Source organism: Phaseolus vulgaris, chromosome 8, assembly GCF_051622355.1.
Source record: "Phaseolus vulgaris cultivar YP4 chromosome 8, ASM5162235v1, whole genome shotgun sequence".
NCBI lineage: Eukaryota > Viridiplantae > Streptophyta > Magnoliopsida > Fabales > Fabaceae > Phaseolus > Phaseolus vulgaris.
In genome coordinates, this window is record NC_143505.1 from 46,413,519 (window position 1) to 46,441,378 (window position 27,860).

The following is a 27,860-nucleotide window of genomic DNA, read 5'->3' on the forward strand; positions in this document are numbered from 1 at the left end:
TTAACAGAATTTTGTTATAAAAACAACAGATTGTTTTCCAAAACAATAGATTGAAATAAGTTTTTTGTTAAGGATTTCAAATAAAACAACCAGCTGTTTTATCGAAATAACCAGTTGTTTCAGTTTGACAACAAATAAAAAATAAGGAAAATCTTTTCCAAAACATTTTGAAAATCACTAAGTGTCAAAGAACTAGTTGTTTCGACAATTCAACAGGTTGAAAAACTTGCTTTAGCCTCAATACCTTTGAGTAGCAGTTTTTTCAACTGGTTGATTTGAAAAACAAATGACTAAAATTTCTCAGCTTTTAAGAAAACATTTCTTTCAAAAGAGATAAAGAGTCAAGTGAGCTTGGATCAATACAAGGTGTGAACTAACAAAGTCAAAAACTATTAAACCACACACACACAACAACAGGTTTTTTAAGTCTTATACACATATTTGGAGGCATCAAAGCATCTTGTTCAACAAAATTGTGTTTTAATTAATTTTGAAATATTTTCAAAAATATTGTTTAATAATGAATAGTCAAATGGTAATTAGGTATGCCCAAGTGATCAGAATGATAATTATACGTCTAATGAAGTATAACAGATATATTTGTTTAACTTCATTGATTTTCTTGGCTTATTTCGCAAGTTAGTACAAACTATAAAAAATAATATGTAAAGTAGATAAGGGAAGAGAAAAAATATACTAGGTAATTTTGTACTGGTTCATTTGTCACAACAGACTACATTCACTAAACAGACTATTGTTTCAAAGTAAAATATGATTATTCGTTGGGTTCGTAGCCACACCTAGCTAATCCCTTGAGTATTCTTGTACAAGTCACACTTGCATTAATGAGTATTCTTTCGGCTCGTAGCCACTTCTAGTTGACCCCATTAAGTATTCTTTCACAAGTCACTCTTGACTTAACAAGTATTCTTTCACAACTCACTTCTGACTTAATTGAGTATTCTTTGAACAATAGTCACTCCTGGCTAATAATCGAGTATTGTTTTTCAAACAATCACTCCTTGCTATGTTATAGAAGTTGTATCATCAATAAATCATACAGTTTGCTAAATAAAGAAGATCATATAGTTTACATGATGTACCAATAGTTGTATGTACTTATCTCTTCTTAGGCAGTGATGGAGGACTACCCAAGCTACCATGCACAAGAATAAAGACAAAAAAATTGTTTGTGTAAATAGTAGAATAGTCAAGTTTTTATCCAGTTGATTTGTCAGAGCAACTGGTTGATTAGTACTTAGTGTTTTTTAAAGGATTTGAAAAAGCTTTGCTTTCTTTTATCTTCTCTGTAATGCAAAAACATTCGATTATTTCGATAAAACAACTAGTTGTTTTATGTGAAATCCTTAATAGAAAAATAAATCAATTAGTTATTTTTTAACATAATTTTGATATGAATTCCAAACTGATTTTATATATTTCTAACTGCTTTTGATTAATGATATAACACTTTTAACCATTTCTTTGAGGCTATATAAAGACTGTTTTGTGATAATTTGAAAATAAGAAGAAAGAGAGTTTATTAAAAACATTTTCAAGAGAGATCAAGAGCTTTTGGATCATTGCTTGTGTGTGATATATGAACTAGATTTTCTATTCATTTGAACTATTTGTAAAGCCGAGGTGTATTCTATTTTCATCCTTGAATATTGTAATTTTGTGTAAGTCAATTTCATAAAGTGTTGTGTGTTCTTAAGGGGTTCAAGATCAATATTCTTGGTGTGATTTTGGCTAAGTGTTGTGTGTTCTTGAGGGGTTCAAGATCAACATTATTAGTGTGTTTTGTAATCTAGTTTTGATTGCATAGTGAATTCTCAATTGTTAGCTGAGGATTAGATGTAGCTCTTGATTAAGAGTGAACCAGTATAAATCTATTTTTCCCTACTCTTATATACTTCTTTGTAATTTGTTTTATGTTTTCTAGTATAAACAATCAATTGTTTCGATAAGTTAACTGGTTGATTTTTCATAAATAATTGTAAATATGATATTTTATCCAGTTGAACAGAAAATCAATTGGTTGATTTTTACAAAATTTTTTACTCTACTTCCAATCTTTGCGAAAATCTTGTGAAAACAATTCATCCCCCATCTTGTTTTGGCCACATACTCTAGCGTAAGACATCAACGATTTTGCTGCCTCTTCATGAGCTCATCAACCCACATTCTTGGATTGCATCAGGTAGTATGCCTTTCCTTAAATTTTTATAAAGTGTAGTGCCATTCATAGTAGATACAAACGACTATACAAACCTCTCTGAGTTATACTGAATAAGCAAACCTCTTTAGGTTATACCTTCTTAATCTCCCTGTGATTAAGAACTCTCAACAGATAGAAACACACTCACAAAAGCACAATTCAAGTTCACAGGGTTTAGTTCAAAAAGTGAAGAATTACAAAGGTTTAGAATACACCCAAGAACACTAGACATTCAAAGCAGATAAGATTTGTAGAAAATAGGAAAATTATGAGAAGGGAGGGTTGAAATGTGATTTGGTTTAGTTTAAAAAAAATTGTGAATAACATTTGCATGATGGTATTTAAATGATATTTCAGTTTATCACACCAGTAGACTATAACCTGCCTCAAGACTTCTTTTACCTCCCTCGCTTGCTTTTGTTGGAAAAAATAGTTTTCTACAAAAACGTAATATAATCTTTCATTTTAAGCATCTTATCGATCAAGTGAGAATTCTAGTTTTGAGTTTCATAACTAGTACGAATGACACAAATGATAGTGATTCCATTATAGGAGAAAGTTCTTAAAATCTCCATGAAAGTCAAGTTTTTTTTTTTATTGAAAAATTATTTTCAAAAATTTGCAAATCTCTATCCTTCTTACCTTACCCAATTTCAAAAGTATATGGCTATATAGATTTTTTTTATGAAATATCTTTCATTTTCAGTATAAGAAGATCACTGAAATTCAATTTTTTTATAAAAAAAAAAAAAGAATTGATCATTTGATGTATCATGTCAGAGGCAACTAATTTAGTCTATTAAATCATTTTTCTTGTCATATTTTCTCATTGACTTAAACACATCATCGAATTATGATTATTGCAATTAATATATCACAAATAAGGCAATTTGAGTTGCACAATTCTATATCAGCATACTGACATGACGAAGTAAATTTTCATAAAATATTTTCAACATATTTCACCTTATGTAAAAATAGATGGTATAGTCTTAACAATTAATGGCAAACTTTGTCAGATGAAGATATTTCCAAAAACTTATTTTGAACTCAACTTATCTATTTGAGAGGTTAATACATACGTAGATTATGCAACTCATCTAAGTCACTTGATCACTAATTCTCAAGTGATCAAATCATGGTTTCTATGTCTAATCTAAAATCATAAGAACAAATTAAAAATGGGTCATAAAAAGTTATGATTGAAAGTATTTTTCACTTCATATTCTCACAATAACTCTCTTTTTTGGGTTAGTGCATATAATAATTGATAGAGGTCAAAAGGTAGTAAAGTTCATATTGTACCAGGCATGAAATTTTCATAGAAAATGTATAAGAATGAGTGGAAAAGCATGCAAATTACCTCCAAAGCTAGTTGCACTCAGAGAGGAATAAGAGAAGAAAACATTTACAAAAATCTTGTAGAAAAGGACAAAAAATAACAAACTTGGGGAAAAGCAAAAAGAGTCAATCCGCTCAACGAATGAAGAAAGGCTTAGCAGATTGAGTGTAGATAACAAGCTTCAAAGAAAACACTCAAAATGTTGAGTTCTTCTATCAAACATTGAGTAGATTGAGGCTATAACAATTAAAGAGATCAAGAGCTTAAAGAGCTAAGCGCAGAGACTCCTTCACCATGAAGAAAGCCAAAATTCTCCTAGGAAAGCCTTGAAGCCATCACACACAAAACTTAGAAAGAAAGGGATTTTGCTTAAAGAAAAAACCAAGAAAAAATTACTTCATGGCTAAGAAAGGAAAAGCGTTGGATTCAACTTGATGCAAATTCCTAACAGATCTTAAATATGAGAATCTCAAGAAGCCCAAAAAATGGGCTTGAAGTCCAAAGATTACTTCATCTTGAAGAAAGCCAATCTGTTGAGCAGATTGGTATGCGTTGAGCGAACACCAAATCTCATGAGTCCCTTATAACTTCATTCTAAAATTCTATAAATAGGGACTTCATGACTTCATTTCAAACCATCAAGGGTTCTCAAGAGAAATCAAGAGAGATAAGAGTCACTAAGAAACATAGAGAGAAATCAAGAAGAAAAAAGCCTAGAGGCTAAAGTCTAGCCAAGAGTCTGGAGGAAAAGATAAAGAGCTTAAGCTGGCCAACAACATTCAAAGGATCCATGTTTTTTGTTCTTTAGCTTCTCATCATGAGTATTCACTGTAAGAATTTATTATGAGTTTCTAAACTTACCCTGTTGGGATTGAAAAGCAATGTGATATTTCTTAAGTTATTGTTGTTTATGAGTGCTTGTTTTTATATTGAAATTTGAATTCCTTATGTTTAGTTGTATGCTTAATGCTCAATGGTGAGGAACGATCATTGATTGTCCTTGAAGCATGAATGAAGTTGGAAGGTGCGTTCATGTATCGAATCCTAACCAACAAGTCATAGTTCTCAATGGTCGTAAAGTGTGGAGTGGAGGCTATGGTGAATTGTTCCATCTTAATGCAAATATAAGTTATAACAATGCAAGGAATTGATTGAAATAGTTTATGGCTCTAGATAATTTTGTGCGAGGAATCGCCTTAGTTGGGCCATAAGGAACAAAAAGTTTGAATAAAAATAACATTTATAAATAACAATAACAAAGGAGAATCACAAATCTCTTTAAATCCCAACATCTGTGTTATATTGTTATTCTTTTACTTTAGTGTTTCGTCAAAGCTTCACCTCTCGATATGTATATTATCGTAGTATTATTATAGTTAGTTATTTATAAAATATATGCAATCAACCTTTATTTTTACATCACTTCATCTTTAAAGATATATCTACTGTGATAATCATTAATTCCTTTTGGATACAACAACATCCAATTGTACTATAGTTGACTCGATCTGCTTGCCGAGAAAAAGGATTTTAAATTCGTACCCAAATCAACAATAACATGCATAGTGATTTATATTAGTTTGTTTCCCGTAACAGACGACATCTATTTCTTAACCAACAAATTAAGTCTAACTAGGCAGTAGTCTTTGGGATTATAGTCACTGCTAACTAGCCCATTGAGTATTCTCTCCCAATTCACTCTTGGCTTAACTAAGTATTCTTTCACAATTCACTCTTGGCTCAACTGAGTATTCCTTCCTAAGTCATTCCTAGCTTAATCAGTATTTTTTTCAAGCTATTCCTATCTCAATGAGTACTTGAAGATACAGTTGGATCCATAAATGGGGGGTTGAATGGAGCCTGAACTCAAATTGCAAATTGAAAGACTAAATAAAATAGTGTCTAGCAAGAAAATATAATATAAAAGTATACACAAATTTTATATTGGTTCTCCCTACCACTTAGGCTATGTATAGTTACCTTAAGCAAACTACTTGAGAGCTTTTACTAACCAAAAACTTAGGTTACAATGAGTTTCAACACCTTTCCAGGAACAAATATTCTAACTTTTCAAGTTACACCAAGTATTCTAACATAAGTATTATACACCTCTCCATGTACAAGTCCTAACCTCTCCAAGTACACCAAGTATTCTACACCTCAATAAGCACAATTATTCTCACATTTCCACTTACAAGTATTCTATACCTCTCCAAGTAAACTAGTATTAATCTCCCCCTACGACTAAGACCTCTAAAGATATGAGAAAAACACTCTCAAAAGAGAGAAAAATGAAATCTCATTGGGTGTACTTGAAAAAGTGAAGAATGTACAATGGATAGCTCACAATCCAACATACTATATGCTTTATTTGCAGTAGATGTGAATGTTTCGTCTTGTCATAATTTTTCTTTCTTCGTCATTCTTCACGTCTCTTATATATCTTTCTTCTTTAGTTGGAGTCCTTTATATAGTCTTCAAGATTGATCATTATTGAAGCTTGTAAATAGAAAGTCTTAAAGACAACACAATTCTTGTTATGCACTTCATCGCTTAAGCATTAAACGCTCTAAAAAGGAAATATCTACTAGGAATATTTCTTTTGTATCTTGAGCAGTTTAATGTTGATGTTGATCTTCAAAATCTTTCTATACATGAGTATTTATGTATTTTGACTCTTGAATGCTCAATACATGAAGACTACAAAAAAGCTTGCATGTATTATCTTCGTGTTATCATTAGAAGCTTTATAAGGAAACTTCTACTTTGATATTATTATCACCGTTGAACTTTGAAATCTTTCTTTCTTATAAACATTTCAATTGAAGATTGAATCTTCTACATTTGAATTTTTCCTAAATTTTATATTGTAGCATCTTATTTTTTCGTTTGACGTTATGTAAGGAAACTTTGGTTATAACCAGTAATAATCATCATTAAAAATGAATGGGTAACATCACAATCATATGCATTTAATTTCAGAATCTTACTTGTAACTTAAATTCAAAAAAATTCTAGGTTTGTATATATTATAAACGTTGAAGTAAATCAGACTTAAACTAATATTTAATTCTTCAAGACTTACTTTCGAAATCAGATTGAATGTATAATTAGTTATGTATCTATTTTCCAAAAAATTTCTTGTTTAACATTGGTTTTATGAAAAATTTCCAATACTGGCATAACTTTTGATGGTTTGAAGCATATCAATATATAAAATAGAATATAATCATTTCAAAAGATATATTTCTTTCAAATAACATCAAGACAGTGAATATATGAAGTTTTCTAAATACTCTATTTTACGTTCATATTTGAAAACTTTCCATATTAGTTCATTTGATATGTTTAAGTGAAATATTTGATTCGAATGGTTAAATACAATAAAGACGAGGTTCAAATCATTTAAGCAAGATTAAAAAAATATAATTAAGAACACATATATTTTAGCTTAGAAACTCTTTGAAGTGATAGACCGTCTATCTCAAGAACAAAAACTGGATCGACTAACGAGATTATGATAACTTGAATGTCTAACGTGTTTCAAGTTTAGAGATCCCTTAGTACGAGGCAATTCACCGAAATCATCTAGCAAGTCTAGCTTCATGAGACCGTCCATTATGCCATTGGACTCTAAGATCGTCTAATAGGTTTAACAATGTGATTTTGTCTAATAGGTTAATATTGTAGACTTTGACTTAACTCTTTTAAACTCAATGATCGTCTAACGAGCTTTAACTTTGAGAGCCTGTCTAACAAGTGCAGCACTTCAGACCATCTAATAGATTTAATATCAATAGATCAACTAATGTGTTTATATTTGAGTCTGCACACCAGGTAGCTTTGTTATCAAAGGCAACACATCTTATAGTGCTTGTTATCACCAAAAATTGTAGACTCTCTTATCATGATATCGTCTAGCGTGTATTAAATCATCTAACAAAGACTAAATCGTCTAGTTCCTTAATAGTATTCTTTCCCAAGCCACTCTTGGCTTAATGAGTATTCTTTAGGCACCTAGCCAATCTTGGATACTTCATTGAGTATTTTTTTTCTAAAATACCTCTCCTGGCTAAAGTTTGAAGGTTTGGTGTTCCAATAATCAACAAATCATTAGGTTTGATCACTATAGTGGATTATGTCTGACAATGAGTACAATGTTTATGCTTTCTCTCCTAGTTTAGATGTTCTCGCACTCTGGGAAGAGGTTGCTTATTTCAACGTGTACAATGGGTAAACACTCTCTCTCCTAGGTGATTAAATAAACACTTTTAATGTTCTTCTTATAATTTATTTTAATTTATAAAGATAGCAACATTTCTGCTTTGAGCTATATGATCATCCTTCTGAAGCTTTGATAAATACCCTTTATCTTAACAACAATTTGGCATCATATCTCCTCTACTATCTTTTTTTCTTCTTGATTGTAGGCTTTATATAGTCCCTGAGACAAGAACATGTTCAGAGACCGTTTATAGTCGTTGCGTCATGCATAATGATAAAAAAAACATGGAAAAATCTTCTGGAAAACATGGAATTCCCCACAAAGTAGAACTTGAATAAAAAAAAAAGAAGAGTAAAAGAATAATTTGAAGAATAATGCAGAAAAAGAGGAAAAATAGTAAACAAATAAAGGGATAAAATAAATTACCAATTTGTCCAGTACATGGAAAAAGGCTAAGCACATTGTCCCAGAGAACAAGCATTGAAAAACTTACAAATTGTTGAGCATTGAAGGCATGCGTTCAATGGATTTAGGCTAGATGGATCACAAATTTACAGAGTTTAGAAGGTTGAGCAAATTCCAATAGGCTGAACAAAAAGACTCATTCACAATGAAGAAAGCTCATATTTTCTTAAAAAAGGTTTTTGAACAAGGTGACTTTGATGATTTCCACATCTGTCATGAAGATCTATTGCTGTGTGTGTGTCTAGTTAGTTAGTTTGAAATCTCTTTTGAAAGTTTTCTTTTTCAAATTTGTGTTTATTTTAGTTAGTTGATTCGAATTTTAAAACAATTTAAATAGCTTCTGTTTAAGACGGATGAGTACAACAATTTTTTCAACAGATTGATTTATCGTGTCAACCGATTGATAAACACGTAAGGTTTTAAAAGGATTTAAAAATTATCTTTTTTCTTTTGTCTTTTTTTATAAAAGCAAAATTAATTAGTTATTTTGATAAATGAATTGGTTTTCTATGTTGTGATTTTAATAGAAAATAAAAACAATTAGTTTATTTTAAAAATCAATTAAGTATTTTAACAGAATGTTGTTATGATTTTCAAATTATTTTTTATATGCTTTAAACCGTTTCATTAAATGATAAACCGACTTCACCATCTTTTGAAATCTATATAAATATTGTTTTCTGATCATTTTAATAGCAAGAAGAGGGTTTACTAAAAATATTTTTCAAGATAAAAGATCAAAGAGCTTTTAGAATCATTCTTGATATCTTGGATCATTGTTACTGTGTGAAATAGGATTTTGGGTTATTTCTTCTACTGTTCTTCAATTGTGTAAGGCCCGGGTGTATTCTAAATTATTTCTTTTTTATGTATTGTCATGTAAACAGTTTCAGATATTGTTTCTGAAATTTGTGTTGTTGTTGAGAGTATTGTGTGTTCTTAAAGGGTTCAAGATCAATAGTTTTGAAATCTGGTTTTGATTACTTAGTGAATTCTCCATGGTGTGTTGAGGACTGGATATAGCTCTTGGTTAAGAGTGAACCAGTATATATTCTTTGTATGAATTCTCACTTCCTTACTCCAATAAACTGTTTTACATTGTGTATTATATGTTATGTGTAAAAAAATCAATTGATTTCTAAAAACAAGTTTATATTTTGATTAAAAAATTGTTAATCTTTTAATAACCAGATGAATAGGTTAATCAATTGATTGATTTAATTGATCTTTTCAATATAACACCAGTCTTTGCGAAAACTTTGCAAAAACAGTTCACCCCCCTCTTATTTTAGCCATATATTCTAGCAAAGGCTTAGAGCTAATTTGAACTAAAGAATGAAGGTTTAAGATTTACTTAGGCTTGGCTTGAAGCCAATATAAGCCTAAGAAGACTTCATAATTAAGAAAGGATTCCGTTGGGCATATATTGAAGCAAATCCCTGCATAACCAAAAACCTCTAAATTTGCGAAGCCCAAAAAGAAGCTCGAAGCCAAAAAGTTTCTTCAAGATGAAGAAAGCCAATCTGTTGAGTGGATTGGTCTTGCGGTGAGCGAAAGTTGAATATGCTTATGATCCTCACTAAACTATATGAATAAAGATGTTTTGGCACCTCATTTGGAAGGCTTAGAGCAACGAATCTCAAACAGAGGAAAACATAGATACATCAAGTTATAAAGACCATACCCTAGAGGTTGAAACAAAGACTATTCTTAAGGTGGAAGATCTGAGCCTGAGCTGGCCAGCAAAATTCAGAGATTCGTATTAGTTGTTCTTAACTTCTCATTCTTGTTCTTCATTGTGAGCTTTACCATGAGCTACTAAACTTATCCTGTTAGGATTGAAATACAATGTGATATTTCTTCAGTTATTATTATTTCTGAATGCATGTTTATGTTTAAAATTTAAGTTATATTGGTTTGACATTATACTTAATGCTTAGTGACGAGGAACAACCATTGATGCCTATGGAGCATGAATGGGGTCAGAAGGCGATTTAATGTATCTGAACCCTATCAAATCAACCAAATATGTCAACTGTTAGGAATATATTTAAGTATGTGGTTTTGTACCATCTTAATGTAGAAATAAGCTAATAAGATCAAGGAATGGATTATGACATTTTATGGTTCTAGATAACCTTTATGCAAGTAATTGACTTGGTTTGACCATAAGGAACAGTAAACTTAAATAAATATAACATTTATAAGTAACATTAACAAAAAAAGATTCACAAAACTATTTCTATCCCAACATATGTTGTATTGTTATCTTCCCACTTTATTATTTTGTCAAAGTTTCAACCTTGCTAAATATTATATTAAGTTATAATATATGCAACCAACTTTTATCAATTTCTCACTTTACTTTGAATGACATCTCTACTTTGGTAAACTTTAATTCCTTATGGATACGACAAACCTCAGTTGTACTGCAGTTGACTTAGTCCGTTTGCTGAAAAGAAGATTTTAAATATGCCCCTATCAAGTCTTTATGGCGTTGTTGCTAGAGAATTAATTGATTTATCAGTAGTCATATCTTTCAATTTGAAAAAGTATATATTGTAATATTTTTGAATTGCTAACTTTTTAATTGCATATGTAACTTCAATTCTTTAGTTTAGACTAACTTCTTTTAACATTCTAACCATTTTATTTTTTCTTTTATTCTCTTTTGTTTGATTTTTATCTCCTTGTGAAAGATCATACTTTTATGCTAACAAGAGGCGAGATGATGTGAGTTGATTTTAGGATTGTTGATTTAGGTGACACTTTACTTTGAGAATTGAGATTTTTAAGCAATTATAAGTGAAAACTTAAGGAAAATCCCTATTGGACATTAACTTAACCAAGTGGTTAAGTAGTTGTGAAGGTTCATTTCACAATGGCAAAAGGAAAAGACAATTATAAGGTGATGATGATGACAAGAATATGGTGCGGAATTTAAGCATGGAAAGTAATGACAAAGACAATGGCTGAATAAAAATAAGGAAACCAAAAGAAGAATATATTTATGAAATTGAAAGTGGAATGACAATGGAATGGAAAAGATGAAGGATTAGAAAGCTTATGAGCAAGGAATTGAGATGATGAGCACGCCTTGGAGGATGAAATTACTCCAAGATAAGTGTTGGAAGCCGCCACTTGAGAGCTCTCAAATTCTCACAAGATAAGACTAAAAGACTAAGAGGTCAAGCCTCACTAGCATCGCACACAAAATGTTCAGATTAACTTTTCTCTATTTCATTCAACTTGTAAAATACACTAGGTAGGCCTCCTATTTATAGGTAAAGGAGCCTTGGAGAACAAGCTAAATGGGTAGGATGGGAAAAGGGAAAACAATGGGCAGCCTTAGGGTTTGACTAAGTCAATCCCGCATCCTAGCCTTGTCCTTCTAGAAACTAGGTCAAAATGCCTTCCAAAAGGGCTAGGACCAAGCTAAAAAGGCTACCCACACCCCCTATTATGCTAAGGGTACCTTATTCTAGCCTATTTGTGCTATTTGGACCCCTAAAGTGAGCTCAACTTATTTACAACATTTTTCTAATCATTAAGAAGACCAGCAAGAATAACTTTGGATGCTCTGGTCTATGTGCAATTCTCCCTCTGGTGAGCTCTCCACTTCTAGATGACTTCTCATTGTGTAAATTAGCATCCTTGGGCATCTTCTTGTTGACTTGATTTGCATCATGCCCCCCCAGGTTGGAGAGAATTCGACTACGAATTTAGAACTCCTGTAGAGAACATAGTCAACTTGCTCACATATAAAATAGTGCAAGGAGTGGGATGTGAACTTGAATGACAAAATAATGCAACAAAATATTCTTTATGCTCGGGGAGTTTAAAAGATGGGGTTCTATATACAGAACATGGTTGGAAAGATTGTGTGGGAATGACAAATCGTTTTGAAGAAAATCCTCTTAGAAGGTGGAAACCTTTAGGAGGAGTTTGAAAATCATTCCTAACATTCCTTAACAAAGATGGTGTGTAGGTAGAAACCCTTGGTAATGAAAAAGATAAGGAAGAAGGACACCTTGTGACTCGGTTTATCTTTTCTTTCTTTCTCTTTTTTGTTTTCATTTTAAATTGGTCCTCATGAACCTCTTTGGGAGAGAGGGGTTTTAAGATAACTTTGTGCCCTTGGAAGGTAAAAGTCATTTTGTTGGTTAGGCCATCATGTAGAACTTGTCTATCATATTGCCAAGGCCTTCCCAATAGAATATGGGTTGCTTCCATTGGCACAACATCATATAAAATCTCAGCTTTATACTTTTCTATAACAAAAGTTATGAGGACTTGTTTATTAACCATGATTTCTCCTTCGACACTTAGCCATTGTAATTTATAAGTCTTTATATGAGAGATAGTGGGTAAACCAAGCTTCTCCACTACTCTTGTACTTGCCACATTAGCATAACTACCCCCATCTATTATCATGGAGCATAACTTGTTGGTGATAAGGCAGAGGGTGTGGAAAATATTTTATCTTTGGGTGTCATCCAAAGGTTTTGGAATGGTCCCAAGCATTCGCCTTATTACCAATAAGTCACCTTCACAAGGTATCTCATATTCATTATCACTAGGGTTTTTTGATGGGGAAGAGGAGTTAAACCTAGAAGATTGATCACTATGGTCACTTACTACTTGCCCCCCCTTAACCATCATGGTTCGGTTTGTTGGACAATCGGTCGTTATGTGACCAAAACCTAAACATTTAAAACACTTTTTAATTGAGGTTTTGATAGGATATTTAGTGGTTGAAGTGGAGGGTTTAGAATCCCTCAGTTTGTAAGTGGGCTCTTTTAGAAAATTGGAGGGAAAAGTTGAAGAAGATTTGTCTTTGTTTTTCCAAGATAAGTGGTAGAAGCCATCATTATGAGAATTTTTAAAAGAGTTTCTCTTTGAAATTTTGGATTCTACCTTGATGGCAAGGTGAACCAATTTTTCTAAAGAGGAGTATTCATAGAGTTCTACCACATCTTGTATGTCCCTTCTTAAGCCACTTACAAAATGAGCCATTTTGGACTCCTCACTTTCATGCATGTCAATTTTAGTTAATGTTGTTTCAAGTTTTTTAAATTAAGCATCCACACTTTGTGTTCCTTGTTGAAGTCGTTGGAGCTTCAACAATAGCTCTTTCCTATAGTGTGGAGGCACAAATCTAGCACCCATGCATAACTTCAAATCCTCCCAAGAGACCACGACTGGCCTCTTGTTAAGTCCAATGTCTATTACAATTTTGTGCCACCATTGCATAGCATAATCCAAAAATTCCAAGGAGGCTAACTTAAATTTTTAGTCATCTTGGACCTCATGTACATTAAAGATTTGTTCTACTTTAGCCTCCCATTCTAGATAAATATTCGGATCACCTTCCCCACTAAAGCTAGGAATATTTACAAATGGTAAAGAAGGCTTTGCTACATTTTGGCGCCTATCATCAACATGATGCATTCTCCATTCGTCCTCTTCTTCATGGCTACCATAGTGATCATAACTTTTTGATTCATGCCTAGGATTATGTCTTCTCCCGCTTTGAGGTTTATCATAGGCCGCTTCTATCCTTTGGAGTCTCTCCTCCATTTGCCTCATCTCTTCATCCTTTTGTGCTATAGTTCTTTTTGTCGCCGCCAATTCACCCATAAGGAATGCCTTTTGGGGGGATTGGGGTTTAGAAGATTCTCCACTGGAAATATGAGCCATAAAAAACAACAAAACACAAATAACAAACAATTAAGGAAAACAAAGTTAGAAAGAAAAATAATTCCAAGTTTGCGCCAGTTATCAAGATCACTCCAAGCACTCAAAGAAAGAAATTTCTTCCCTTAGCCAAGGTCCCTCTTGTGGATGAGATACTCTCAAATGAAAAAGTTCAAAGCCTTCAACACTTGATCTCAAAGGAAAATCATCACAAAACATTTTAAGGAAAGAAAAAAAAAAGAAAACAAGAAAAGCTTAAACAAGAAAGGCTAAATCAAATTTGAAAAAGAGAAAATGACAAAACCTAAAAAAGGAAGACAAACAAGAAAAGGCACACAAAAAGACTCTAAGATACTTACTAAACTTTTAACTAGGAAACTTTTTCTTTAAAAATTGTTAAAGCAAAAGGATAAAAAATTCCACAAGGTTGAAAACAATTTGCCAATCAAGTTGAATCCATATTTTGGAAAATGATTTTTCTTTGATAAGTGATAACCAAAGATGTTTTCTAAACTTTTCTTTGCTGTTTTTTTTATACTAATGTGACTTATGGAAAGAAATGACCATAGTTTGTATCATGCATAATTTTCAAGAACTTTCAATTTTCACAAAAAAAATTGGTTGGATTCAATATAATTGAACACTTGAAATCATGTGTTTTGAACTTTAAATCTACTTCTACTAAAAACAAGTTTCTAATTACTTTGCAAAATTCAAAATTAAAAGCAAGTAAGTAGAATCAAAACAAGGACTCCTAGAACACTAATGAACATAAGACTCAAAGTAAAAGGTAAGATCAACAAAAGACATAACAAGAAACATATTCAAAATGAAAAATGTTATGAATATAAAAATGGCCAGAAAAAAAAATTACAAGAATTAAAGGGCAGGAAAATAAAAAGCAAGAAAATAATGACAATAATTTAAAGGTACTTGAATTTAAAGACAAGAAAGTAAAGGTACTTGAATTTAAAGAAAAAAATTAAAAGGGCTAGAATGTAAGGAAATTGTAAAGTGCCAAATCAACTCAAACAAATTAAGCATAAGAACATAAGCTCTGATAACCACATGATCTAAGTTGATTTTAGGACTGTTCATTTAGGTGACACTTTAGATTTATGATTGAGATTGTTAGACAATTAAAGAGTGAAAACCTAAGGAAAACCCCACTGGACATTAACTTAACAAAGTGGTTAAGTAGATGTGAAGGTTCATTTCACAAAGGCAAATGGAAAAACACAATTATATCGTGAAGATGATGACAAATACGGTGCAGAATTAAACAAGTAACATAAGAACAAAAGAAATGATCTAATGTAATTCAAGGAAGCAAAAATAAGAACATGTTTATGAATAGAATGGAATGGACATGGAAGGAAAAAATGAAGGAAAAGGAAGCTTATGAGGAATGGTTCTGAGATGGTGAGCACGCCACTTGGATGGTGAAATGACTCCAAGATAAGTGAAGGATGCCGCCACTTGAGAGCTCTCACACTCTCAAGATAAGACTAAGACTAAGAGGACAAGCCTCACTAATCATTCACACACAAAAATGTGCAGAGTAATTTTTCTCTATTTCATTCAACTTGTAAAATACACTAGGTAGGCCTCCTATTTATAGGTGAAGTAGCCTTGGAGAACAAGCTAAAGGGGTAGGATGGGAAAAGGAAAAAAATGGGCAGCCTTAGGGTTTGACTAAGTCAATCCCGCATCCTAGCCTTGTCCTTCTAGAAACTAGGTCAAAATGCCTTCCAAAAGGGGCTAGGAACAAGCTAAAATGCTACCCACAACCCCTATTATGCTAAAGGTACCTTATTTTAGCATATATTTGATATTTGGACCCCCAAAGTAAGCCCAAAATTATTTATAACATTTTCTAATCATTAAGAAGACCAACAGGGAGAACTTTAGATGCTCTGGTCCTTGCCCAATTCTCCCTCTAGTGAGGTCTCTACTTTGAGATGACTTCTCATTGTGTAAATGGTCATTAGCATCCTTGGTCATCTCTTTGTTGGCTTGGTTTGCATCATCTCTTCATCCTTTTGTGCTATAGTTCTTTTTGTCGCCGCCAATTCTCCCATAAGGAAAGCCTTTTAGGGAGATTGGGGTTTAGAAGATTCTGTAGAGCATGGATGCTTTGATGTTTCAAATCCATGATGAAGCTTGAAGCGTTGCTGCTTTTGGTTTGGGTTTAGATTAGAGTGTTTAGAATCTATGTAAAGATTAGTTCTTAACCCTTGCACAAAGCTTGGCCAATCTGTTTTAAAAAGCAAAGTGTTTTTCTAAGTAAAGAGAAAAACAACCAGTTGAATTATCAAAATATGTTGTTTATCACTTGGCTTGTTTAAAGGTTTTGAAACTATTTTTGACTTGGTTATGTAACTGTCTGACCAATTCAACCGGTTAAAATGACTTTTCAACCGGTTGATTGTAACATTTCCTAACAGTTTTTTGAAAACCTGTTAATCTGTTTTAGGTGTGATCAAAACTGCTTTGGCTCATTAATGTTGCCTTGAACGACTAGTTTTTTAATACTATAAAATAGCCTTCCTTTCAAAACAATAAACAACAAGTTTTACAAAAGATTTGCAAGATTGTTGTTTAGCTTTGCACTGGTACAAGATCTGACCATAGGACTTCCTGGTTTGTGTAATCTCGGGTGTTTTCTATTCCTTTCATGATTCTTGTAATTGTACTTTCATAAACTTGTAAGTGTGTGTGTAATCCTGCAAAGTCAGAGGGTGTTTTGACTTGAGGTGTATGGTGTTGCAAAGAGGGTGAGTGGGTCTTGTAGTTTTCAAAGTCACCTCTTTGTGGTTGTGTTTTGTAATCTGAGTGATTACTAGTGGAACTCAGAGGTTGTTCTGAGAATTGGATGTAGCTCAAGGTTTACTGAACCAATATAAAATTTGTTGTGTAAATCTCTCTATCTCTAACTCCTTATCATTGTTTGTTTTAATTCTGCTTTTGTTGCTGATATAAATAACTGGTTAAAACGTGATTTTAACCGATTAAAATTTTGTAAACAGTTTATGTATCATTGGTTGATTGCTTTCCTTAATTGCTTATCAGTGATTGTTTGATAAAGGTTCATTCTTAATCAATCTTTGCAAAAATCGTTTAGAAATAATTAACCCCTCCCCCCCCCTCCCCTCTTGTTTAAGCCATCAATTCTTACAGATTCTCCACTTGAAAGATGAGCCATTAAAAAAACAACAAAACAAAAATAACAAACAATTAGAGAAAAAAAAGTTAGGAATAAAAAAATTCAAGGTTGCGCCACTTGTATCAAGATCACTCCAAGCACTCAAAGAAAGAGGTCAAAGTCTTCAACACTTGATCTCAAAGGAAAATCACCACAAAACTTTTAAGGAAATGAAAAGAAAAGACAAACAAGAAAAGCTCAAACAAGAAAGGCTAAACCAATTTTGAAAAAAGAGAATATGACAAAACTTGAAAAGGAAGACAAACAAGAAAAGGCACACAAAAAGACTCTAAGATAATTACTAAACTTTTAACTAGGAAACTTTTTCATTAGAAATTGTTAAAGCAAAAGGATAAAAAATTCCACAAGGTTGAAAACAATTTGCCAATCAAGTTGAATCTATATTTTGGAAGATGATTTTCTTTGATAAGTGATAGCCAAAGATGCTTGTTAAACTTTTCTTTGCTGTTTTTTTTTATACTAAGTTGACTTATGGAAAGAAATGACCATAGTTTGCATCATGCATAATTTATAAGAACTTTCAATTTTCACAAAAAATTTTGGTTGGATTCAATATAATTGAACACTTGAAATCATTTGTTTGGAACTTTAAATCTACTTCTACTAAAAACAAGTTTCTAATTACTTTTCAAACTTCAAAATTAAAAGCAAGTAAGTAGAATCAAAACAAGGACTCCTAGAACACTAATGAACATAAGACTCAGAGTAAAAGGCAAGATCAACAAAAGACATAACAAGAAACATATTCAAAACAAAAAATGTTATGAATATTAAAAAGGTCGAAAGAAAAAATATGCAAGAATTAAATGGTTGGAAAATAATAGGCAAGAAAATAATGACAGGAATTTAAAGGTACTTGAATTTAAAGTCAAGAAAGTAAAGGTACATCAATATAAAGACAAGAATTAAAGGTGCTAGAATGTAAATAAATTGTAAAGTGCCGAATCAACTCAAGCAAATTAAGAATAAGAACCTAAGCTTTGATAACCACATGATGTGAGTTGATTTTAGGATTGTTCATTTTGGGGACACTTTACTTTGAGAATTGATATTTTTAAGCAATTATAAGTGAAAACCTAAGGAAAATCCCCACTGGATATTAACTTAACCAAGTCATTAAATAGATGTGAAGGTTCATTCACAAAGGCAAAAGGAAAAGACATTATAAGGTGATGATGATGACAAGAATATGGTGCAGAATTTAAGCATGGAAAGTAATGACAAAGACAATGGTTGAATAGAAATAAGGAAACCAAAAGAAGAACATATTTAAGAAATTGAAAGAGGAGTGACAATGGAATGGAAAAGATGAATGATTAGAAAGATTATAAGCAAGGAATTGAGATGATGAGCACGCCACTTGGAGGATGAAATTACTCCAAGATAAGTGTTGGAAGACGCCACTTGAGAGCTTTCAAATTCTCACAAGATAAGACTAAAAGACTAAGAGGTCAAGCCTCACTAGCATTTCATACAAAATGTGCAGAGTAACTTTTCTCTATTTCATTCAACTTGTAAAATACACTAGGTAGGCCTTCTATTTATAGGTGAAGGAGCCTGGAGAACAAGCTAAAGGGGTAGGATGGGAAAGAGGAAAAAATGGGCAGCTTTAGGATTTGACTAAGTCAATCTTGTTGATCAAGAGTGATCAAGTGCTTTGAAGAATTCAATTTGTGCTTTGAAGAATCCAAAGCCTTTGTGTTTGATGCAAGGTTGTGTTGCTGTTGTGTTTTGGGAGGGATCTGGATAGTTTTATTTGTAATCCACTCCTTTGTTGAATTTAAAGCTAATGTGTTTTAAATCCTTTTTGAAATAAAGTGTTTTTCCAACTAATGTGTTTACAAGGAGTGTTGTGTGCTCTTGAGGTGGTCAAGATCAATACTCTTGGTATGTGATTTGCCAAAGTGAGTGTGTTTCTTGAAGGGTTCAAGGTCACTGCTTTGGTGGATTGTGTGTTGTAATCTGGTTTGATTACTTAGTGGATTACCCAGTGGTTTTCTGGGGACTGGATGTAGCTCTTGGTTTAAGAGTGAACCAATATAAACTGTTGGTGTATCTTTCTCTTACCCTTAAACTCATTTACATTCTGTTTTTAACTTTACTGGTATAAACAACCGATTGTTTCGCATAAACAACCGATTGTTTTTCTGCTTCCTTGCTATTTTATTGCTCTTGTTCTTGGCTAACCTGATTTTTGTTCTGGATTCATACAAATAATTTTGTTAAACTTTAAAAAGATTTCAAAAACCTCTCTTAAACAATTCACCCCCTCTCTCGTTTAAGGCCATATATTCTAACAATTGGTATCAAGAGCTTGGTACTTGAAAAATATTCAAGTTTGATCCTAAAATCTTTTTTCAATGGCTGAAAAACTACCTTTTGGGGAGGGTGCCTCAATTAACAGGCCACCTCTATTCTGTGGTTTGAATTATCAATTTTGGAAAGTTAGAATGAAAATCTTTGTTGAATCTCTTGATAAAGGAATTTGGGATGCAATTGAAAATGACCCTTTTATTCCTAAATTTGAAAAGGATGGATCTTCTATTGAAAAACCTTGGTCCCACTGGACTGATGCTGAAAATAAAAAGGCCAAGTTTGATTGCATTGCCAAGAATATCATAACCTCTGCTTTGAATTCGGATGAATTTTTCAGGATCTCACAATGTGCATCAGCTAAGGAAATGTGGGATACTCTAGAAGTCACCCATGAAGGAACAAATGATTTGAAAAGAGCTAGGAAACATACTTTAATACAAGAGTATCAGATGTTTAGAATGCTCAAGGGAGAATCAATTGCTGAAGTACAAAAGAGATTCACTCACATCATCAACCATCTAATGAGCCTTGGAAAAACCTTTGATAAAGTGAAGCTAAACATCAAGATTCTCAAGTGTCTTGATAGATCTTGGCAACCTAAGGTAACGACAATCTCTGAATCAAAGGACTTAACATCCTTGACTACGGCTTCTGTGATTGGTAAGCTTAGAGAACATGAGTTGGAGATGAATAGACTCAATGTTCAAGAAAGTGAGGACAAACATGTAAGGAACATTGCCTTGAAAGCTGCCAAGCACAAGAAGAAGCAAGATTCAAGTGATGAAAGTGAGGAAGAAAATCTGAGCTTGCTATCCAAAAAGTTCAGCAAATTCTTGAAGAGAAATCGCAACAAAGAATCCAACAAAGAAAGGTATGGAAACAAGAAAACTAGTGATTTCAGTTCTAACAATTATACTTGCTTTGGTTGTGGTGAACAAGGGCATATAAAAGTTGATTGCCCAAATAAAGAAGGCAATGAAAAGAAGTCAAGCAATAATGAAAAGAGAGGGAAATCAAAAAGAGCATATATTGCTTGGGATGAAAATGAAGTTTCCTCATCAACCTCCTCATCAAGTGAAGATGAAAAAGCCAATCTTTGTTTAATGGCAGAAGGAGATGATGATTCAAGCAGCTCAAGCAGTGTAAGTTCTTGTGCCTCCTTAAGTGCTGAAAATTATAGTCAACTGCTTCAAGCTTTTAAAGAAACTCATGAAGAAGCTAACTGATTGGCTCTCTCAAACAACCAATTGAAAGGGTTGAATAACTCGCTTGAAAATAGAGTCAAGACATTTGCAGAAGAATTGGAAAATTCAAAAAATGATTTTGAAAATGTTGAAATGCATTGTGTTCCTGCCGGTTGACCTAGCGCAAGAACGTTGCCTAGTCACGATCTTGCTCACCAGCTTCACGCCACGTGCCCTTCTCGTCTGCACCACAAAAGCCCCTCTCAGAACCTGCAAAACACACGGTGGCGCCTCTGCGGCCGGTGGCGCTCCGACGCTCAAGTCAGTGACATGAACACCCAAAACTCAGAGAAAAATATACTATGTAGAACCGTACTAAAGTGCACACAACCCTAGCAATGAGCCGTAATGAAAACGTACCTGTACCGTCCCGTATCAGGGCGTTGACTAAGTCAAGGTCAAAGTCAACGACTGGAAAGTCAAAGTCAGCTCGAGGCGTCGCCCAGATGTAGAGACGCCAAGAGGAGGCGTCGCCTAGGCGAAGGCGTCGCCTAGGTGAAGGCGTCGCCCAGGTGAAGGCGTCGCCCAGGTGAGGGCGTCGCCAGATTAAACAGTGTAAAAGCAAGGCAATCACGGTGTGGTTCCCCGATACCCATGGGTAGGAAAGACCATGGAGGGAGCGACGTCGTGGGAAAGCCTCAGGTCCCGATATCTCGGGAAAGTGATAAAGAGAAGAAAAAGGTGGCTCCAAGGCCATAGTGATAGTACCAGTAAAGGGCAGCCTGACTCGCGAAGTACCCCTGCCGCCCCAGAGACGCCTTTGGGACAGATACGACCCAAGAGGAAGGTCACGCCCAGGATAACCGGGTGCAGGGTGTGAGAGGAAGGCAGATACGCTCTCAGAGTAAGTGGCTAGATACTTGGGGGCATGAGTTGGCACCCAAAAAGCCACCCCTAGCGCAGTAGCACTCCCAAGCAGGAGGACCCACACGCAGAAACGTCCCCAGATGGGCAGAAACGCCCCCAGATGGGGTCAAGGCGTCGTGAGGCCCTCCACGTGTATGACAGCAATGCCGGAATAGAAACACCCTCAAGTCAGGTGCCAGGTAATTAAAGATATTCAATACAGTTTCCCTTTTTAGCATTCAGGTACTATTATGGCTCCCAAGCGTTTCAACGTCTTAAATGCGTTACGTTTCGTAATTAAGCGCTTTAATGAGTGCGTTACGTTTGAGTGTAAAAGCGCTTTAAGGCGCTTTAAATGCTGGGGCAGTTTAAATAGCGCTGGGAATGTCGGAAAAAGGGTTGGAACCTTGGGCAAATTGACGAGAAACTCTTTGGTTGCTTGCCCGTGCTTTAAGGTTACGTACAAGTGACCGGAGAAGATTTTTGCCTAAAGGAGACAGCACACACACATATACACAGTTTCTTTTACCACCCCCAGAGTGCCATACGCGGTGCTCAGATACGTGGGTGGACAGTTTTTTGGTGTTTCTTGCTGGCTGACTTGAGCGTCGGAGTGCAAACGGCCGCTAGGGCGCCTCTTTGTCCTCTTTTTTGCAGGAATTCGCAGGCAATCAGTGGGAAGGAGTCCTTAGCTGACGGTTGAAGCCACGCACGAAGACGTCCCGGTCAACCGGACGGAACATTTGGCGCCCACCGTGGGGCCGATTTAAAACATCAGCCCCATCGCAAGTTCGAGGAACATTTACCAAGCTACAGTAACGTTGAAGGAGGTTGGAGTGACAATGGCCCCCACCAGACGAAGAGTAGCGCGCGCAGCCCCAGCAGACCTATCCATGCAGCAGGTCCTGGAAATAATGAGGGGGCTGCAGCAGGACATGGCGGATTCAAAGATGGAGCAGGAGCGCATGCAGGCAGATCTTGACGCCTCGCATGAGCGCAACGAAGAGCTCCACCGTGTGAATGAGGAGTTGCGCCAGGGCCTGAGAAACGATCGGAGGCGGCCTGGGCAGGACGAGACGGAGAACCATTCCCCGCCAAGGGAGTTTTCCACCCCGTTCTCGCAGGAGATCCTAGACGCAGCGATCCCGAACACGTTCGCGGGACCCAAGGTAATCTTCACTGGGATGGAGGACCCAGAGACGCACCTCGCGGCATTTCACACGCAGATGGTCCTGATAGGCGGTTCTGATGCTGCCAAGTGCAAGCTCTTCATGAGCACCCTGACCGGGATGGCTATGGACTGGTTCATTAGCCTCCCAGAAGGTCATATCACATCTTTCCGCCAGTTGTCGCGATTGTTCCGAGAACATTACTTAGCCAACAAGGCCCCGCCGCCGGTCTCCTACGACCTGTTTGACGTAAAGCAATATCAGGGAGAGACCCTGAAGGAGTATATCAATCGCTTCGGGGCCCAGGTCGTGAAGGTTGGCACAACAGAGGAGCCTATGATCGTGTACGCATTTGTGAAAGGCGTATGCCCCGGCCCCTTCGGAGAATCCATTATCCGCAATCGCCCTAGGACTTTCGCTGAATTACGGCACAGGGCAGTAGAGCATATTGCTTCGGAAGGGGAGGTATGTGTGAAGCGCACCAGTGTCGTGCCCTCACGCCCGAGGGGACCGGCGCGAGCTCAACCCGTCAGAGTCAATGAGACCACGACGGGGAGAAAGAAGCCAGAGGCGAGACGCCCCTACGAGGCCAGAAAGCCCCAACCCCGGGGCCCAACAGGAGGCGAACGCCCCGCCAGAGAAAGAGCAAGACCGGCGAGGTACAACTTCGTGGTTGAGTTGAAGGATTTGATCGCCGTGCCCAACATAGCCGAGAGGCTGAGGCGACCGGCGAAGACCGACAAGGTGTTAGGGCCCCGTAAAGACTCTTGGTGCGAATTCCACGAGGCTTTCGGGCACCAAATTGATAATTGCCTGTCGTTGGGCTACCAGCTAGATGAGCTGGTGAGGACTGGGTTTTTGAAAGATTATGTCGCGGAGTCCACTACGACCACCACCCTGCCGCCGCCGGCGGATGAGCCAGTACACGAGATGCCGGTGCTTGGCGAGGTCCACACCATTGCTGGGGGTTTTTCCGGCGGAAGACCCACCGCCTCCCAGCGGAAGAAATACGCGAGGGGGGTGAATTCAATTGAAGAGAGGCTCTCGGGGGAGTCCTGGGAGTCAGATATTGTGTTCAAAAGAAGAGACCTCCGAGATGTGGTGCCCCATGACAACGATCCCGTTGTCATCTCGGTCGTCACGGCTGGAAGGAAGGTCCACAGAGTGCTTGTTGATCAAGGAAGCTCGGCAGACGTCATGTTTCTGTCAACCTTTAATAAATTACGGTTGTCCCCCGATCTGCTGAGTCCCTATACGGGATGTTTGTATGGGTTCGGGGATAACCAGATAGAGGTCCGGGGGTACCTGGAGTTGAGGACTACGTTCACAGACGGAGAGGCCTCCCGAACAGAGAGCATTCGGTACCTCGTCGTGAACGCTAATTCTGCCTACAATATTTTGCTGGGCAGACCGGCGTTAAACCGTCTGAGTGCAATATCCTCTACTCGTCACATGAAGATGAAGCTACCGGACCTCAGTGGCCGGGTGATAGTCATCAGATCAGACCAAGAGGAGGCGAGGAAATGCTACGAAAACAGCCTGAAGACGAAGAGAAGCGTTTTCATGGTGTACGAACGTCCGCCGAGCGCGGACGCAACAATGATCGAGGCGACGCCCGCTAGGCAGACGCTCGAAGAGGCCATAGCAGAAAGGGCGATGCCCGAAGCAGATGTGCCAATGGAGGAAGCACACGTGGAAGAGGTGGCGCCCGCCGATGATGATAATAGGGAGCAACCTGCGGCCAACATCCTAGAAAGGGAGATTGGCGGCAAAGCTTTCAAGTTAGGAAGCTCGCTAAGTCCAGAAGAACGGGAAGGGGTGGCGGAAGTGATTTCGCGCCACCTGGATGCCTTCGCATGGTCCGCCTCGGACATGCCGGGCATCGACCCCGATTTCCTGTGCCACCACCTCAGCATGGACGCCACGGTCCGCCCCGTGCGTCAGAGAAGGAGGAAGTTCAATGAGGAGCGACAACAGGTGGTGAAAGACGAAACGCAGAAGCTGCTGAGTGCTGGCCACATTAGGGAGATTCAGTACCCTGAGTGGCTCGCCAACGTCGTTTTGGTGAAGAAGGCAAACGGAAAATGGAGAATGTGCGTTGACTTCACGGACTTGAATAAGGCGTGCCCAAAGGATTCCTATCCGCTGCCCAGCATCGACGCCCTAGTGGACAGCGCGTCTGGCAGCAAAGTGTTAAGCTTCCTGGACGCCTTCTCAGGGTATAACCAAATCAAGATGCACCCCAGGGACGAGAGCAAGACTGCGTTCATGACTGAAACATGCAGTTATTGCTATAAGGTGATGCCCTTCGGGCTCAAAAATGCGGGCGCCACGTACTAGAGGTTAATGGACAAGGTCCTGGCGCCAATGCTCGGGAGGAACGTATACGCCTACGTAGACGACATGGTGGTGGTGTCGCAGAACAGGGTGCAGCACATGGCAGACTTGGAGGAATTGTTTAACACAATATCCAAATACCGCCTCAAGTTGAACCCCGAGAAGTGTGTTTTTGGGGTAGAGGCCGGTAAATTCTTAGGTTTTCTGCTCACCGAGAGGGGGATAGAGGCGAACCCCGACAAATGTGCGGCTATTATCGCCATGCGGAGTCCGACATCGGTAAAGGAGGTTCAACAGTTGACAGGGCGGATGGCGGCGCTCTCGAGGTTTGTTTCCGCCGGAGGAGAAAAGGGGCACCCGTACTTCCAGTGCCTCAAGAGAAACAGTTGCTTTGCATGGACTAAGGAATGCGAAGCGGCTTTCGTCATTACTTTCACAGTTTCACGGTGGTGGTAATGACCAACCTCCCCATACAGAAGGTGCTGCAGAAGCCCGATGTGGCAGGAAGAATGGTACGCTGGGCTGTGGAACTGTCAGAATTCGACATACAGTACGAGCCTAGAGGATCCATTAAAGGGCAGGTGTACGTGGATTTTGTAGCAGAACTTTCGCCCGGAGGTGAGCAAGAAGTGGAAGCGGGTTCACAGTGGCTGCTCTCGGTTGATGGTTCCTCAAACCAGCAAGGGAGTGGTGCGGGAATAGTGCTGGAAGGACCCGACGGCATACTGATCGAGCAGGCCTTGCGTTTTGCCTTCAAGGCAAGTAACAACCAAGCAGAATACGAAGCCCTGATTGCAGGAATGCTCTTGGCCAAGGAGATGGGCGCACAGAACCTCCTAGTGAAGAGCGACTCCCAGTTGATTACGGGGCAGGTGTCGGGTGAGTTCCAGGCGAAGGACCCCCAGATGGCGGCGTATCTAAAATACGTCCAGTTGTTGAAAGGGGCGTTCAACGCTCTTGAGTTAATACACGTCCCGAGGGAGCAGAATGCCAGAGCCGACCTACTCGCAAAGCTGGCCAGCTCAGGCAAGGGGGGTAGACAGAGGACAGTGATCCAGGAGACCCTCAAAGCTCCGCGTCGATTCGTGGAGGACAACAGGGTGGACGTCCTCCAGATTTATGCATCAGGGGGAAGGCCGAGGAGTCATTCCTCATTAACCCAAGATACGCAGAGGGCGCCCCACATCAATATATACGCGGGTGCGTCTGAGGAGGAGCAGTTGCAGGTTTGTGTCCTGTCCACGGGAGACACCTGGATGACACCCTATAAACGATACCTGGCGGATGGGGCCCTTCCAGTGGACCCTGAAGAGGGTAAGAAAATCAAAAGGAACGCCGTAAGATATACTTTGGTGGATGGGGTGTTGTTCAGGCACGACTTCACTCACCCTATCCTAACATGCATCAGTGGCGATGAGTGCACTAGGATAATGGCGGAGCTACACGAAGGCATCTGCGGAAGCCATGTAGGAGGAAGATCCTTAGCCTCCAAGGTAATACGCGCAGGTTTCTTCTGGCCAACAGTGAAAGAGGATTGCGCACGGCACGCCCAGCGGTGTAGGCAATGCCAAAAGCACGCCGACTGGCACAAGGCGCCGCCTGAAGAGTTGCGGTCCATATACAGCCCGTGGCCTTTCCACACATGGGGTATTGACATCCTGGGCCCTTTCCCACTGGCAATCAGGCAGATGAAGTATCTGATCGTCGCCATCGAATACTTCACTAAGTGGATAGAGGCGGTGCCCGTGGCACAGATCATGGCGCATAAGGTACAGCATTTTGTGTGGAGAAACATCGTGTGTCGCTTTGGCGTACCTAGGCGCCTGATATCTGACAATGGGACCCAGTTCGCCAGTCAGCAGTTAAGAAATCTGTGCGCTGAAGTGGGAATCAAGCAAGTGTTCGCGTCGGTTGAACACCCCCAGACCAATGGACAAGTAGAGTCAGCAAACAGAGTTCTGCTGAGGGGGTTAAAAAGAAGGTTAGAGAAGGCCAAAGGGGCGTGGGCGGAAGAGGTGCCAAGGATTGTATGGGCATACCACACCACGCCCCAATCCTCTACTATGGAGACGCCTTTCAGTTTGGTGTACGGGTCGGACGCGATGATTCCAGTAGAAATACACGAAAGCTCACCGCGTTTTCAAAACTTTGTGGTGGAGGAATCTAATGAGGAGAGGCGGGTAAACCTGGATCTGCTAGAAGAGGCCAGGGAAGAAGCTAGAATAAAAGCTGAAGCGATGAAGAGAAGAGTGGAGCGGCAATATAGCTCTAAAGTAAAGCCACGACAGTTTCAGGTGGGCGACCTGGTGATGAGGAAAGCTCACCCTTACGAGCTGGAGAATAAGCTGTCTCCCAAGTGGACCGGGCCCTTCAGAGTTACTGAGGCTAAGGGCAACGGTTCGTACAACCTGGAGACTTTAGATGGAGGCCCTATCCCGCGCAGTTGGAATGCAGCCAACTTAAAATTTTATTTCAGTTGACCTATGTAAGCCACATGTAACAATTTAGTTGAAGGGGACGCTCTTTTTCCCTTTCGGGGGTTTTTTAACGAGGTCACCCTAATAAATGGAAAAACCAGTTGAGAAAAAGAAGTGCTTTGGTTTTCAGCCATTATTTTTCCTTGTTAGAAGTAATGTGATGCGCCGCCTAGGCCATGGTGTCGCCAAGGAAGAAGGCGTCGCCTAAGGTCTTGGCGTCGCCCAGAAAGAAGACGCCGCCCAAGGGAAGGCATGCATCATTGGCGGAACGAGACGAAAGGAAGTTGCGCGGTAT